This window comes from Mustela lutreola, chromosome 17 (genome assembly GCF_030435805.1).
Source record: "Mustela lutreola isolate mMusLut2 chromosome 17, mMusLut2.pri, whole genome shotgun sequence".
Taxonomy (NCBI): domain Eukaryota; kingdom Metazoa; phylum Chordata; class Mammalia; order Carnivora; family Mustelidae; genus Mustela; species Mustela lutreola.
Window position 1 is genome coordinate 19,596,046 of NC_081306.1, and position 17,501 is coordinate 19,613,546.

The window sequence follows — 17,501 nt, forward strand, 5'->3', positions numbered from 1 at the left end:
CTGAGAAATAGTGATATAATGTTTGGGATTTTCTTCAAAATAATGTGGGAAGGGGTGGAATTGGATGGGGTCAATCAGATGAAATATGTTTGGCTAGAAGTTGATCATTGTTAAGGCTGGGTGAAGGGGATTCATTTTATTATTCTCACAACTTTTGTGTATCAATCAACTTTTAAATGAGTCAGTCTTCCACAATTTTTTTTTTTTAAGATTCTATTTATTTGTCAGAGAGAGAGAGGGAGTGAGAGCGAGCACAGGCAGACAGAATGGCAGGCAGAGACAGAGGGAGAAGCAGGCAAGGAACCCAATGTGGGACTCGATCCCAGGACGCTGGGATCATGACATGAGCCGAAGGCAGCTGTTTAACCAACTGAGCCACCAAGGTGTCCCAGTCTTCAACAATTTTAATCTCACATTCTGTGTCAGTTATACTTTGATAAGAAATTTTTTAAAAAGAAGCAGCCCTTATGTATACTCTTGGAAAGGGGTCCATGATATATTCTAAAGTAAAAAAACAACTAGTTGGTGAATAATCCCACTTATCATATGAAGTAAATATGGAGAATAATCTAAATTTTTACTATAAATAATAATTATAAGATCTATAATATTTTAATTATAATATCTACAAAGTCTATAATAATCAATACAACAAACCCAATAACGGTTTTAAAATTTGGCCCGCTGTTATTTTCTCTCATATCACTATTTCTTTTCCACAGTATGCTTCCTCGTGTTTGTCATTACACGTTCACAGGCCTCCATGCATTAAGCACTCCATGGATATTTGTTGAGTGAGTGTTTGACTTCACTTCCTAACACCTGTGGAGCCTGAGAATTCAATGAATTCACCAAAAGAACAAGTAAGAGACTGGACCTAAGGAGGCTCTGGAAGTTATTACTATTCCAGAGCAGCTTATTATTTATTCTTTTAAAAATAGAAATTCTACTCTTGTCAGAATAGCCTGTAGGCTTCAAGTGCAAAATTATAACATGAAGGCAGACCTTGGGAACAACCCGGGCAGCTGCAAACAAGATCATAGGCTTGAAATTGATCAACACAAAAACCCTGGAAGGGTTTCCCACCAGGAAAAGTCTGTTTTGAAAGAAGCATTTCATCAGGACCCAGGGGTCAGCTCATGGGGGGAGGTGGGGGGTGCTCTACTTAGGCCAGGGGCAGTGAGGATTGGGGAGCGCTCCACAAGAAAGGATCTGTCTTGGCTAAAGTTCACTCTACCAAGTTCAGTTCAAGTCCCTATCAAAAGGCTAGTACACAAGTTAGCCAGGCGTGAGGTGGGCACACTGGCTCAACAAGGAGTACAGCAGCACACCTGAGGTCAGGTTCTCACCTTCTCAACCCACACTGTAAATTTAAAGAGAAGTACCATGATCCCCCTCTCAGCTAGGAGTGGGAAGCATGGCAAGAACAGATCGGAAGCCCAATCCAACACGTGCCACACGCTACCACCAGTTACCCACAAGCTCCACAGTACAAAGTGCAGACTCAGAACTGAACACTGGTGCCAGCAGACCTGGGCTCCAGTCCTGGCTCAACTCCTAAGCTTGGCCAAGTGGCTTCCATTCTCCAAGCCTCATTTTCTTCACCTGTAAAATGTGGTTGATCATGGTTCCTACCAGGAAAGGGTAGGGCAAAGATTAAATGAGATAATATGCTTAAGGCAGTCTAAGCACATGATGTCCCAGAAGCAGACCCCTTGAGATAAGGGTCTGGTTACAAATAATTGATTTGGGAGGGGATCCTCAAAGAAGCCCTGATAGGGGAGTGGGGACATAAGATGCTGACAGGAAGAAGCCAATACTAGAAGAGTGATAAGCAGGCCCTGCTGTGGGCAAGTGGGGCTCAGTTGCACTGGGCAATTCAGGGAAGCTATATACGGCATGTCTCTGAACCCTGTCTCCTGAAGGGGAAGGAGGCTGGAAAGCTGACAATGAACCCCTGCCGGTGGCTGGCTGAGAACTGCTCCTGGCACGGTAACTTCCAGGTAATCTGCTCTACCCCATGCACTGGCTGAGCAAGCAGGACATGGGGTGCAGAAAGAACCTCTGCATACAAAGGAATGTGAGTGCTGAACGAGTAGGCAGGGCCCCCAGCAGTGTCTGTTACACATGCCACAGTGAATAAGACCGCAGACTTTGAAGGCAGGCTGCCTGGGCTTGGATCCCGACTCCACTACCTAGCAGCTGTAGGACGTGGGGAGAGTAGAGGAGGCAAGAGTCCCCAGAGGATAACCAGGGCTGTTGACAGAACATGAAGCAATGAAATGAACATGAAGCAAATGTCACAACACTGGGCTACAGTGATCATTTAAAAACTCAGACCAAGGGTGCCTGGGTGGCTCAGTGGGTTAAACCGCTGCCTTCGGCTCAGGTCATGATCTCAGGGTCCTGGGATCGAGTCCCGTATCAGGCTCTCTGCTCGGCAGGGAGCCTGCTTCCCTCTCTCTCTCTGCCTGCCTCTCTGCCTACTTGTGATCTCTCTCTGTCAAACAAATAAATAAAATCTTAAAAAAAAAAAAAGACAAACAAACAAAAAAACCTCAGACCAATAATCCCTGAGAAACACAAATACTTTGTAATATAAAATATATCACAAAGCAAGACAACAACCCAAAGATAAGTGGAAAGACCCAGCTGACACGCAGAAAGAACTTTCTAAGTCTTATCTTTGGCAGCGATTCTCCATATTCTTGTGCATCAAGGTCACTGGGGTAGGTTGATAAAAAGGTAGATTCCTGGGCTCCAGTGCCAGGGAGTCTAATACAGTGAGCTCTTCAGGTGATTTGACAAAGACGAGCAAAGGACCACATTTTGAGAAACATGGTGCTCACAGAACCCAGGGCACTGGTTTTTCAGATCTCCTGGCAATACCAGGTGGGTAAGAGACACCTCCAGGAAGAAGTCACTATTCAGCATTTCAAATGGGTTAGCCCACTGATGGGTATTGCAATGAACACTGAGTGTTAATATGCAAACAGTGAATCATGGAACACTACATCAAAACCAATGAAGTACTGTGTGGTGACTAACATAATATAAAAAAATAAACCAACAAATAAACAACTTTTTAAATGAGTGCAGGCACATCAACACTCACACAATACACATGTATGCATACATCAACAATATGAACAAATAGGGCTTGGAATGCCAACTATATTTACTCAACAAAATAAAGGACTCTGCTCCCCCAACATATTTCAGGAATTATCAACGAATAATTCATAAGCTCTGTGACCATCACCACCTCCACCCCCCACCCCCAAAGCCTCTTGAGAACTAGCCAAGGTTAATGAGGCTGGTGGTTATCTGCTGAGTAAGTGCTGGCCATGCAAGTTAAACTGCCTGAAGGTGGATTCAATCTATGGGTCCAATTCTTCCAAGAGTACAAAGAAAAATGTTTGCATGGGAAGAGAGGCCAGATGCTCCAGCCTGGGTGAGACAGAGACAACAGGGTTCCAACAGGCCAAACTTGGAATTTGGTCCAGGGAAGGCAGCTGACTCTCCAAATTCCTTTGCTTCCTCACTTTCAGACTTGCTCTTTTACCACTCCATCCACTGAGCCAAAGGCAGCACGAGGAACCTCCCCAAAACCTTGCTTTCTGGAGCCTCAAGCAATGTTCCCTACTCCCTGCTTCCAAAAGGTGAAGGTACCCGTGATTCCCACCTCTCCCACTTAGGTCCCCATCCCTCCCCAGATAGTGGGAAGATAGGCTAGGGGCAGTGAGGGTCACAGCTGGGGAACTACTCTTCTGATGTGCACAGTGGCAGCATAGGTCCTTGAAAACGTCATTGCTCCAAGTGAGGTTCTCAAACCAACATTGACGTTCTCCAAGTGAGGTTCTCAAACAGGCATTGAGGTTCTCAAATGTCAGCATTGACATTGGCACCAACTCAGTAGCTCGTCAGAAATGCCCAGCCTCAGCCCCCCGCCCCAGATCTGCTGAATCAGAACCAGCATTTTATTAAGATCCCTAGGGGCACCTAGATGGCTTGGTTGGTTAGGCGTCCGACTCTTGGTTTTGACTCAGGTCAGGATCTCACAGGTTGTGGGATTGACCCCTGTGTCAGGATCCATGCTCAGTGCGGAGTCTGCTTAAAGATTCTCTCTCTGCCCCTCCCCCCTCAAATAAATAAATAAATCTTTAAAAAGAAAAAAGATCCCTATGTGACTTGTATGTCCACATTAAAGTCTGAAGTCCCCAGTGTCTTCTGAATAGGGCCTCAAGTCCTCTCTATGTGCAGGGACATGGACCTTAGAAAGTTTGGGAGAAGGACAATTACAAACCTCAGCTGTCTCTGAGACGTTCATTCTAGGTCTCCTTAGACAACACTCAGAGTCTTTCTTCGGTGTATTTTTTTCAATATTAATGGGAAATTGGTCATTTTTATACTGTCCTTAAAAAAAATAATTGTGTGTGACTATGTAGATGATTTCTCATATTTTAAACTTCTCCCCTGAGGCCTCAGACAGAACACTGTCCAAATCAGGGCTGCAGACCTGTTTGGGTTTGTCTGCATGGCATTTTTAAATTTTTATTGATTAGTTGTCAATATTCAAAAGTGAGGACTTTCTGCATTTTTTTTTTAAATCTCCTTTCTAGGGGCACCTGAGTTGTATAGTTGGTTAAGTATCCACTTTTGAGTTCTGCTCAGGTAGTGATCTCAGTGTTATGAGATTAAGCCCCACATCAGGCTCTGTACTCAGAACAGGGTCTACTTGAGATTCTCTCCTTCTTTCTCTGAGCAGGGAGCCTGCTTCATCCTCTCCCTCTACCTGCCACTCCCCCTGCTTGTGCTCTCTCTCTCTGTGTCAAATAAATAATTTCTTAAAAAAAAAAAAAGGCAATGGCATATGGGGCAGAGTGGACTTTCCAAGGGTAGGGCATAGGAAGTTGGAATGGGGAGGGATTAGAAGGGGAGCTAGAAGTGAGTGGAGTTAACCGTGTGGTTTCCCCTTAAAAAGATACGCCCCAGCTCCACCCCCCACTCCCCCATCCTATCCCCCCCACCCTCAGCTGTGAATGTGACCTTATTTGGAAATGGGATCTTCGCAGATGCCATTAGGTTAAGATTAGGTCATACTGGATTGGGTGAGGGGAGAGCTAATCCAATGACTTGTGTCTTCACAAGAAAAAGAGGAGGAAGATTCAGACACAGAGACATGAAGGAGGCATGAGAGAAGACCATGTGTGATGGAGGCAGCTGGAGGGGTGCAGCTATAAGCTGAGGGGGACACCAGAAGCTGGGAGAGAGGCAGAAGGGAGGCTTCTCTAGTGCCTTCCAAAGGAGCAGTGCCCTGACGAAACCTTCATTTTGGACTTCTGTCTCCAGAACTGTTGAGAGAATAAATTTCTGTGGTCTTAAGCCACCTGGTTTGTGGTACTTTGTTACAGCAGCCATGGGGAAAAGCAAACAGAGAAAGGTAGAAAATGTGGGAGGAGCATACCTGCTCCTTCAATATCCACCCCCACCCAGGAGGAAAGCTACATAAAAACTAGAATTACCGTGACAACTGGGTTGTTGAATCAGTTGCCTAAGGGACCTGATGGGGACAAGGGCAAACTGAGTCCCCATGTAGAAAACAGTCAGCCCTCATCTTTGGCTGACTGTCCCACATATTCTGAGCTTTCAGTAGAAGTTAGAAATCAGAATTTTTTTTAAAGATTTTACTTATTTATTTGAGAGAGAGTGAGAGAGAGAGCATGAGAGAGTGAGGAGAGGTCAGAGGGAGAAGCAGACTCCCCGTGGAGCTGGTAGCCTCATGTGGGACTCAATCGCAGGACTCCAGGATCATGATCTGAGCTGAAGACAGTCACCCAACCAACTGAGCCACCCAGGCACCCAAAAATCAGAATTTTTTTAAGATTTATTTATTTATTTTAAAGAGAGACAGAGAAGGAGGGGAAGGGCCGAGGGACAGGGAGAGAGAGATATCCCATCCCTGAAATCATGACCAGAGCCAAAATGAGCTTAACCAACTAAGCCACCCAGCCACTGCCCCCCTTGAAACTGCCTTTTAAAGCATCCCTCTTACCACTGTAGGTAATCTCCAAGGGAAACAACTCTTGTCTATTTCCCCACCTTTGTAACTCTAGTACCTAGTGCTATGTGAATATGTGGTAGGGACTCAAATACTTGTTGAATGAATGAATGAGCAACAATGAATGAAATAGAAAGAGTAGAGAAGAAGGGAAGGAGACAACAGCATATATCACACCCCAACCCCAGATTTACAAGGATGTATGCTGTGGCAAGAGATACTTTAAAAAAAAAAAAATGCAGCCATTGCCTGAGATTGTCAAGAACCACTCGGCGCATTTTATTTCCTCTCTTAATCAATACTGCCCAATCTCAGTGCTTGCTCCTGTCTCATTAACATTTATCAACAACGCTCAATGATATGTGGTCTTTTGCAATTGTTTTTCAACTCTGAATTTTAGTTCATCTTACAGGCAGCCCATTTAGCATCAGGCGAGGACAAAGGCTTCTTCTAATCTGTATCCCACTGAGCACCACCAGCTTTATCAATGTCGTTCCAAACCCAGGCTGGCTGAGGCTCCCCCTCCCCCTTTGGAATTATATCAATTCTAAGAATCCTTCATAATCCAAACTGACACTCCATCTTACTCTATCATGCCACCTTTTTTGTTGACAGAGGAGGGTCCTTCTCCATCTTGCTTGGCAGTGATGTACAAGCAAGCAATTTCCATCCATTTTGTAGGGCAGATGTTGACAAGTCCTAAGAGCAGTTTCAAAGTGCAGACAGAGCTGGATTTGCAGAGGGAGTGAAGGGGCTCTCAGGCCAGCTCAACACCTCCCTGGGTATTCATTTACTCCCCTGCAGTCCCATTAGGGAAACTGTGGGCATCTGTCACAGGCCCTCTGAAAGAGGTCTCAGAATGACCCTTTCAGCTCGCTCCCAGGGAGTGATCCTGCCATGCTCAAGGCTTTGCCAGGGAACTTAAAGACCTCAGGGTTAGTGGCTTTTTGTTTCTAGCTGACCTTGACTTGTATTTTGCTTGTTATCAAGTGTGCCCCATGGCCTCATGAGCAAAAAGAGACTATTTTCCTGCACAGGTGGCTGGCAGTTTGGTTCTCGGCACATCACATCAGCTCCTGCAGGCCTCCTTCTGCAGAACTGAGACAGCATTTGTTTTATTTCAAAGAGCCTCTGACATCTGGCAGATTTTGAAAAAACATCACCACTTAAAATTCGTTTTCTCCCTGAGGTTGTTTTTTTTTTCCCCCACTTGAGGTTTGTTTTCCTTTGCCTTCAGTCTGCAAAGCCACTGGGAAGACGTCCTGTGGGAATTTCTCTGCTCTGACTCCACCTATTGCTCACCTACATCTCTGATCATGGCACCTGGTGAATCTACCTCATAGCTGAAGGGTCTCAGGTTGGGAGCAAGAGATCTGGGAGAACCGACTGTGCGTGGGGAGGAAGGAAGAAGAATCTCAACAACCAGGTCTTAACCTTGGTCTTGGCTTAGGAAGGCACAGCCTCAACAGAAGCAAAAATGGACAAAGTTTTACATACTTCCTCTTGGCCTCCTCCATCTGAACCCAACATCAGGCTTTCTAGACCTCTGGATGTGCTCATCTGTGATAATTCCCCCTCCAACACCTATTGTTCATAGAGGAAGGTACGTGTGGTAGGCAAAACTCTAATATGGTCCCAAGATCCCCATTCTCTGGTGTCCATGTGCTCTATAACCCCCCATCCTTGAGTGTGAACAGTGTTTGAGTTACATGGGATTACATGTAACATAAGTTACATGAATGTGATTGAGTTACACGGGAAAGGCAAAAAAGGCAAAGAGATTCTCAAATGTGATTAAGGTCCTTAATCAGTTGACCTGGAGTTAATCAAAAGGGAGATCATTCTGGGTAGGCATAACCTAATCATGTGAGCCCTTTAAAGAAGGTGAAGTTTCAGTGAGATTCATTCATTCAAGAAGAAGCAGACAACCATGCTATGAGTTGTCTATGGAGAGGGACAACACCTAGGAGCTGAGGTCCTCAGCCCAACACCCACAAGAAACTGAATTCAGCCAACAAACTGGATAAGCTTAGATGAAGACCCCAAGCCTCTGATGAGACTCCAACCCCATTTGACACCTTGGCTGCAGTCTTGTGAGACCCTGACCAGACTCATGACCCATGGAAAACATGGAATAATAAACTGGTGGTGTTTTAAGCCAGTAATAAATTGTTATAAAGCAATAGAAAATTAATATAGAAGTAAGCCACCACTTTTGATCACTGAGGGAAGTTTCCATTCTCTCTTACATAATAATCTTTATCACAGACTGAAAATTTGATGCTATTAATTCCATTTGCTACAGATGAGGTTGAGGCCCACAGAAACAATAGAATTTAGCAAAGTCAGTGAACAGAAATGATAAAACTTAGCAAAGGTGCACAAGCTAGAACTCAGCCCCAGATGCATACAACTGAAGTCCACAATCTAAAACATCCATTAAATTTTGCCCCCTCCTCCAGCCTTGCTCTTCAGAAATAACTTCCTTCAATGATGGATCTCAACCAAATATTCAAAGTTATTGAACTCCTGGTTTTGAGAAAATTTAGTAGCTACCTACCAAAATTAATAATAATAAATACTATTTTTGAACCCATATGTTTGAAATACTGAGCTATCCCTATAGGATAGATTATACAGATATTTGTAATAAAAATATATAATAATAACTTCATAATTATTTTAATTATTTCCTCCATTTTATTCATGAGGAAGCAGGAGCATGAAAAAGTAAAAAAAAGTTGCCAGGGATCACACAGCCAAGAAGCAGTAGAAACAGCACCTGATAAATAAGTAAAACCTTTTTAAAAAGAGAGAGAGAGAAGAGAAGAAAAGAAAAGAAAAGAAATGGCACCTGACCATATGCAAACTAGCATCAGAGGCCTGCATTTAACCATCACATCATACGGTCCTCTAACAAAAGTCTTAAGTCTGACATTCTGAAACCAAACAGTACCGAATAATAGCTTGGAAATGCACATATCTTCTGAAGGCTAATGGATTTCAATTTCAGGAGAATCACAAATAAGTACACTTAAATGAGGTCTTCTGTGTAACTGATGGGAGTAGTCAACAAGGCTGTTCACAATTCTTTGGTTCATGTTTCAGGCACACGGAAGTTCGGCATGACCATGTGATCTATTTTGTCCAGTGAAACATGAGAAAAAGTAACTTGTCTCACCACCAGGTGGAAGAATTAAGAGACTCTGATTCAAACATTCCCTTCCCCCTACAATGGATGTCAAGCAGACATATACAGATGGAGCTTTCCTCAGCCTAGATCCCTAAGCAACTAGAACAGAGAGACCACCCCACAGTGCCCAGACACACATTGGACATGTACGTGACCAAGAATAAACCTTGTTGCCCTGCACAGCTAAGATTTAGGGATTGTTGTTACAACAGCATAACCCAAACCATCCTGACTAATACACTTCCCTAACTAGGGCTTTTTACTGAAAGCAAAAGCATTTTTTAAGTTAATGACATTATAAATAAAAGAGAAAATACCAACATAATCTGCACTTTGTCAGGCAAACAGAACCAAAAAAGCCAACAGCCATAAGTTAAAAGAAACAAATCATTAGGTTGAAAACAGAACTGTCAAAAGAAGCATAACTGACTAATTTAGTGATTGGTGATGAACATCAGGCAAGACACAGATGTTGTCCCATCATCATTTATTGTATGCCTAATTGCACACAAAATGTCTGACTAAGAAAAGCACAAAATGTTCAAGCTTATTGTGTTAGTTCAAAGAAGTAACTTTCTGTTTACTTAACTTTTCAAAATGGATTTATTTATTGAGCAGCCCTCATGTGTTGGGCACCGTGTTGGGTGCTGGCATCCAATGGTGAAGAAGTTAGGCATGGCCCTGCCCTTGAGGAACCCATGGGCTAGTGAGGAGACATAATAATAATAATAAATATGTAAAATGAAAAAATATGAAAATCCATAAAGGGAGAAGCAAGAGGCTGAGGTGGGAGAGTAACAGGAAGTCCACTTCGTAAAGGGGGTCAGAAAAGACCCCTCTGTGGAGACAACATTTAAGCTAAGACATAAAGGACAAGAGGTTAGTTTGGGGAGAAGCTGAGGGAAATCAGTCCCAGAGAAGAACAGGTCCTAAGATGAGAAGGGGCTTGCTGTGTTCAAAGACTGAAAGGAGGCTAGGGTGATGGGAGAAGAGGAAGCAAAGGGGAGGAAGGCAGGAAGGAGGTACAGAAGTGGGCAGGAGCCCACTGACTGACTCAATTGACTCGAGGACTCAATTTTATTCTCCACCCAATGAGAAGCCAATGCAGGAGTCCTAAGATCACTTTAGCTCCTACCAGGTGGGAAATGGATTGCTGAAGGCTGTGGCAAGAGCAGGAAGACCAGTTAGGAGCTGCCATAACCCAGCTGAGATATGGTGCTGTCCTGAGCTAAGATAGGAACCGTAAAGATGGAGAGAACAGACAACCTGAGATAAAGTTTAGAGTCACAGGACTTAATGATGGGGGTAAAGGGCAAAAGAGGACAATGCCTAGCTTACTGCTTTGAACAGCTGCATAGGGGTACCTGGGTGGCTCAGTGGGTTGGGCCTCTGTCTTCAGCTCAGGTCATGATCTCGGGGTCCTGGGATGGAGCCCTGCATCAGGCTCTCTGCTCAGCAGGGAGCCTGGTCCCCCCCAGGCTCTGGTCCTCCCCAAACTAACCTCTTGTCCTTTATGTCTTAGCTTAAATGTTGTCTCCACAGAGGGGTCTTTTCTGACCCCCTTTACGAAGTGGACTTCCTGTTACTCTCCCACCTCAGCCTCTTGCTTCTCCCTTTATGGATTTTCATATTTTTTCATTTTACATATTTATTATTATTATTATGTCTCCTCACTAGCCCATGGGTTCCTCAAGGGCAGGGCCATGCCTAACTTCTTCACCATTGGATGCCAGCACCCAACACGGTGCCCAACACATGAGGGCTGCTCAATAAATAAATATTTTTTAAAAAATAATTTTTTAAGATTTTATTTATTTGACAGAGAGAGATCACAAGTAGGCAGAGAGGCAGGCAGAGAGAGAGGAAGAGAGGCAGGTCCCCTGCTGAGCAGAGAGCCCGATGTGGGACTCGATCCCAGGACCCTGAGACCACGACCTGAGCCGAAGGCAGCGGCTTAACCCACTGAGCCACCCAGCTGCCCTAAAAAATCTTTAAAAAAAAATAATAATAAACAGCTGGGTAGATGGTGGTGCCACTTAAAGAATGGGAGAGGCTTGGGTTGGGGATAAGAAGGGAAGAGGATGAAAAGCAAGAGTTTGGCTTTGGTGGCTTTGAATGTGTTAAATGTGACATGTCAATTTTGTTGACAAGTGTAAAAAACAAGAAAAAGTACTGGATGTGTTCAAAAGAGAAGTCTGAGCCTGAGATAGACATTCGGGAGTCATCAGCCCAGAAATGTCAGCTAAAGCTATGGGGATAGATGGGCTCACCTAGCGAGCAAGTCTGGAGAGAGCAGAGATGTGTGTCAGGACTAGGTTATGAGAACAGCCAACATTTAAAAGGTGATATTGCTGGACAAGTGAAGACCTGACTGAATGACATCCCCTCCTTCCCAATCCTTCCGTTATGCTAAAAGGGGATGTGTGAATCAGAGTCTGTGTACCTCCAAGGAACACCTATGTGTCTCTCTTTCTTCTGAGACCTTTTCCAAAGTCCTCCTTCCATATTTAGTGAAAGAGGGTACTCAACATACTTGCTTCTTCTTCTACCATCCAGCCTAAGCAAAAACTTTTGACTATAAAAGGAATAAAGAAGCCTTTAGTATCTGTTCTGCACTGCTAATTCCATCAAAGATTTCTCATTATTCATGCCTGGCAGTCTAATTTTCTTCTTTCACTTCTCCCAACACGGTCATAGCCTTAATTATTGACCTTTTCACTCTCCTAACACCACCTCTTCTCCTCCTCTCAGTACTCAGGGAGTTCTGCTCACAAGATTATCTTCTGGATCCTCATCTGGGCATAGAAGGTATTTTATGTGGACAGTTCTTCCCCCTTTAAATCTCTATCAGAAAAGTCAGAGATCTCTGTGCATCAAATGTTAAATTCAAGCTGGACAGATCATGCTTCCAGTTTCTCTCCTTCCACCTTATGGATTAACAATTTTACAACCTTCAATGAGAAGGTCACCATATGTTCACGAAGTTGGAGTTCCCAAGTTCTCTTTGTCCTGCTCAGAATGAGGCATGAGAGAGTATTACATTATAGCATTTGCAGAATGCTGCATCTTGTTCTAGGGGCCATATTTTAAGAGACATGGGCAAACTAACAGGCATTCAGGAAACAGTTACTACAATAGGGAAGAAAATCAAAACCACACCAAGTAAGCAATGGTGAAAAGATTTAGAGATGTTCAGGTTAAAGAGAATGGAGCAAGGGTCCGGGAACTATGGCTTGCGGGCAAAATCCAACTTGATGTGTCTTTTTATATATAAAGTTTTGTTGGAACGCAGCCACATCCATTTATTTATGTACTCTGTGGCAGTTTTTCATGTTTTTTATGCTAGTGGCAGAGTTAAGTAGTTGTGACAGAGATTATAAGTCCTGCAAGGTCTAAAATACTTATTCTCTGGCTCATTACAGAAAAAGTATGCCAACCCAGGTCTGGAAAATGAAGGGAGTGATAGAGGGAGGGAGAAAGGGAGAAAAGAGAGTAAGTGGAAACATGGCCACATTCAAACACCTGCTTCAAGAAATAGGAATTCAATTCACTCAGTGTGGCCCACGGTGTCAAACAAGGGGCAGGAGATTGAAAGTACAGAATAAGAGATTGACTGAGTATAAGAACAAATTCTCCAACAGGCATAGAATTCACACCAGAATACCTGCCTGGAGTAGTGAAGATGATGTTGGTAGATGCCCATATGTGGTAAGAGGACAGTGCCCCCCAGGGGTAGGCAGGTTTAGATGGAGATTTTGTTAAAGGAAGCATGCAAGCTGAAGGTGTTTTGAAAGGCGGAATGAGGTTGGAGAAAGGGCTGTGGCTAGAGACAGTGGAGAGGAGAAATTGTGGGGAGGAAGGAGAAAGTGATGTGACCATATAGCAAGGAGCTTCACAAAAGTTCGGTTCTTCAGTACAATCTTCAATTGAAGTAGTATTTCATCAATGCTTCTGGGATTGTGTTTGTGGAGATTTATAGGAGATTTATGGAGATTCATATGATTTACAGGAGGTGGCATTGTCTTAAAGATATAGTACATAAGCCCCCAGAGACGAGGGTCCACTCTAGTTGAACCAATCCTTCCAGGTATGTCACAGATGCTAGGAGGCCATTCTGAAACCTGCTAATCCTGAGACCATGTGAGTCTTCAAGAACATGATCTAGAATAACACTAGCACTTATTTCAACACCTGATGTGAATCTTGCTGAAGTGAAGCCACAAGAATATGCTTGTAAATTTTTTCTTTTATGTCAGAGCTTTCTTAGTAATTCATAAGTCTCAACCACATAGCAAGGGGTAAAATAATTTCTGAGCTTTGAGATTTCCCTGAGATGGTCCAAATCTGTGAAAATTTAATGGAAGTTGTCTAAACCCAGAATGTACAACACCAAGAGTGACCTATAATATAAACTATGAACTTTGGGTGACTATGATGTGTTCATCAGTTGTAACAAATATCCCACTCTGGTAGGGGATGTTGATGGGGGAGAGGCTGTGTATGTGTAGGGGCAGGGAATGTATGGGAGATCTCTATACCTTCCTCTCAATTTTGCTGTGAATCTGAAACTGCTCTAAAAATTTAAGTCTCTAAAAGTTTTTCATAGAAGTTTCAAACAAGAGGACATTAAGGAATAAGTCAGCTCTGGACTGAATTCTGTGAACTTAAGGATCTTCAGCAGATGGGAAATGCAGACCCCACATGCTCACACCCCCATGGGCTAGTCCTACTGCACCCAAAACTAAGTAGCTTTAAACCACATCAATTTATTATTTCTCATGAATCTATGAGTTGGCTGGTCATTTCCTCTGCTGGTTTTACCTGGGCTCACTGTTATTGCTGCCTGCAGCTGGAGGCCCAGCTGCACTAGAAGGTTGACAATGGCCTCACACACATGCCTGGCAGATGATGCTGGCTATTGTTTAGGGAACTTAGTTTTCCTCTACATGGCCTCTTATCCTCCAGAGGCCCTCTCCACACAGCCTCTTGAGCAGAAGAGCCAGGGCTTCCAAGAGAGCAAAAATAAGGGAAGCTACAGGGATTTTCAAGGTCTAGAACCAAAAGTCAGAGACGATCCCCTCAGCCACATTCTACTGGTCAAAACAAGTCACAGGCCAGCCCAGGTTCAAGAGGAAGGAAATGACTCCTCTTCTTAATGGAATGGTTCCAAATCACACTGCAAAAGAGCATTTGTAGGATGTTGCATTCATCTTTGGAAACCACCTACCACACACACACATACACACACCCCTTTTTATGCAACCCTCCTTTGAGGTGCATAACTGCCAGCCAGACCTAAGCAATGGAAGAAAGAAATTAGAATTCCTACATGCCAATTCTCTTCTTACTTAACTTCAGCCCATCATAAGCAGTCCCTACTAGAGTTTACATCACTTGAGAATTCATTGGTCTTTGGATCCATCAATAAGGAATTGAATCCATAGCAACAACCTGTGCACAGGAAGTGTTCAGTTCATATATGTTTTTCCTTTCTGCTGAATCAACCTGAAAGAACTAAAAGGAAACTTTATATTTAAAAAGTTTCTTTAAGTCCCAGTAATTACTAGGCTTAACAGGATGCATTCTAGATCCTTACATCACAGACGTCTGTTGTTTTCTCAACCTACCACCCCTCCCTTCTATGACTCTCGTATATCTTCCTACTCCAGCCACGTGGCTCTAGTGAAGACCTCCATGACTTCTATGACCCTGTCCTCTGATCACAGTTGATTGGTCCAGAGACCTAAATAGGCCAATCAGAGTTCTTTCCCTGGATTAATTTTCCTAACTGGAACCGGAAAATATAGTCATTCTTTGTGATGACAGGAACTCTGAAATGAGGAAAAACAGGAGCTTTTGTGGTCATGTTCCTCACCTTATGGAGAAAACCAGTCCTGAGTGAAAGAAAATTAAGGTGACATGCAAACAAAGGCAGACAAAGAAATAGAGAGATCTGGTGGTATGTGAGTCCGTGCTTGTGGAACCCAGCTGCATCCCTGCCTTTCTGCAGAATGATTTCAGTGACATGGGAAATCATGCCCTAAAAAACCTGTAGCAGATGCCATGCCCACAGCCCATAGTAGTCATCATTCTAGCACTCCATACACTCAAGACTGAAACATCTGTGTTGGCCTCCCTTCCCTTCCTTGAATCACTTCCCCACCCCCCTATGGGTGCTCCCTGGGATCACCTTCCAACAAGCTACCTGACCCCCATCCTTGGTTCAGGGTCTGCTTCAGGGCAAAACCAGTCTAAAACATGGTCCCTCTTCTTACCCAGACTAATAAGAAATGGGTTTTTTGTCACTAGCAACCAAGAGTTCTACCTATTACCTCATTCTGGGATGATTCGCAAAATCTATTTGGAATTCTTCATCTCCACTCCAGTGACTATGTCTTAAATATACAGATTTCTCTAAAAAGTTTAATGGTACTCTTTCCTTTTTTTTTTTTTTAAGAGAGGGAGGAGGAAGGGACAGAGGAAGAGGAAGAGAATCTTAAGCAAGCTCCACACCCAGCAGGGAGCTCAACATAGAGCTCCATCTCACAACTGTGAGACCATGACCTTAGCCAAAATCAAGAGTCAGATGATTAACCAATGGAGCCACCCAGGCACCCCAAAAAGTTTAATGGCATTCTTGAAAATTAACAAAGTTTAATGGTATCTTTAAGTTTGACACAACACACTGCAATTCTGTAACAGTTCCCATGACTAATATATGAACCACACAAAAGAAGGTAAGAACCAGAGATGGGTGGGGGCACCTGGGTGGCTCAGTTGGTTCAACGACTGCCTTCAGCTCAAGTCACGATCCTGGAGTCTCAGGATTGAGTCCCATATCAGGCTCCCTGCTCATCGGGGAGCCTGCTTCTCCCTCTGACCTTTACCCTCTCATGCTCTCTCTCTCACTCTCTCTTTCTCTCTCAAATAAATAAATAAAATCTTTAAGAACCAGAGATGGCTGCACTTGCAAGAAAAAATGACAGTCAGGATGGTATAGCTGGAAAATGCTTGTGGAACTGCGACACTCAAGCCTCATGTCCCACAGCTGAGTACTAGACAGCTTGAAAACATAGTGGCCGAAAGAGATTTACTCTCTCCTCCATATTTCATCTTCCACTCCATCCAAAGTGCTCAATAAATATTTGATAAACAAATGATGGATTTAAGCTTTCCAAACTAAAACTTACCAAAAAGAACCCAGGCACACTACAATGCTGGGACCATAAGCATCACAGTGACCATAATGAGAATTTTCTGCAGCCAACCACCTCCACCAAATTCTGCTGATTACACCAAATATGGCACTTCAGAAATGTTTCAGTGGATGTGGCAGAATGTTTGTTGCATGACTGCTAACTAATTTTTTCTGTGTTTCCAAAATATAGAGATATGTATAGATTGTCCCCAAAAGGGCCTACCTGATTACAATTACACAATTGTATATAATTCCCAAAGGGCCAAATCACTTAGTACAAGCATTCCAGTCACCTTGGAGAATCTACACACCAGGGACTCAAGATTCTCTCCTTGGAAAGTCCCAGTTCTGGGATCAACAGCAACTCTGCTCCAGGTCTGGCCTTCTCAAGGGTAGTATACATTGTTCATAGCCACCAAGGGTATGCAAGGACACAAAATACAGATAACAATGCTTTATTGCCCCTCAATTATCCATCCCTCCCACATGGTGGAATGCCAAGGAATACCAAGTCAAATTTGTCCAAGCACAAAATAGTATCATTGGCATCATCAGATCAAATAACAAAACTTTCAGGGGCAATTTATCACACACTACAAGCAACCAACAACTGTTAAGCACTTATACTGCTAGGGACCAACGTAAATGCTTTACCTGCTGCTTTAGCCAGGATAGACTGGGTTATCCCACAGTAACAAATGAACCCCAAAATCCAAATGGCTCCACAACAAAGGTTGATTTCCAACACTCCATTCTACCATGGATTGGCTAGAGACTATGCTCCTTGTGGTCACTCAGAGACCCAGAATGATGGAAAGCCTATCATCTTAACACAGGATTTCCAGTTAATGGGGTGGCAGGGGATGACAGAGTGAAATGGTTAAGTACCATCCCTAGACAGATGTAGACTGGAAATGATGCATGTGGCTTCCACTCACAGCACATAGGCTGTAATTACAAAGGGGCTGGGAAATTAGGGGGAGAACATGGATATCCCATTAGCAGTTAACATTCCTACCAATCAATGTACAATATCTCATCAAAGTTTT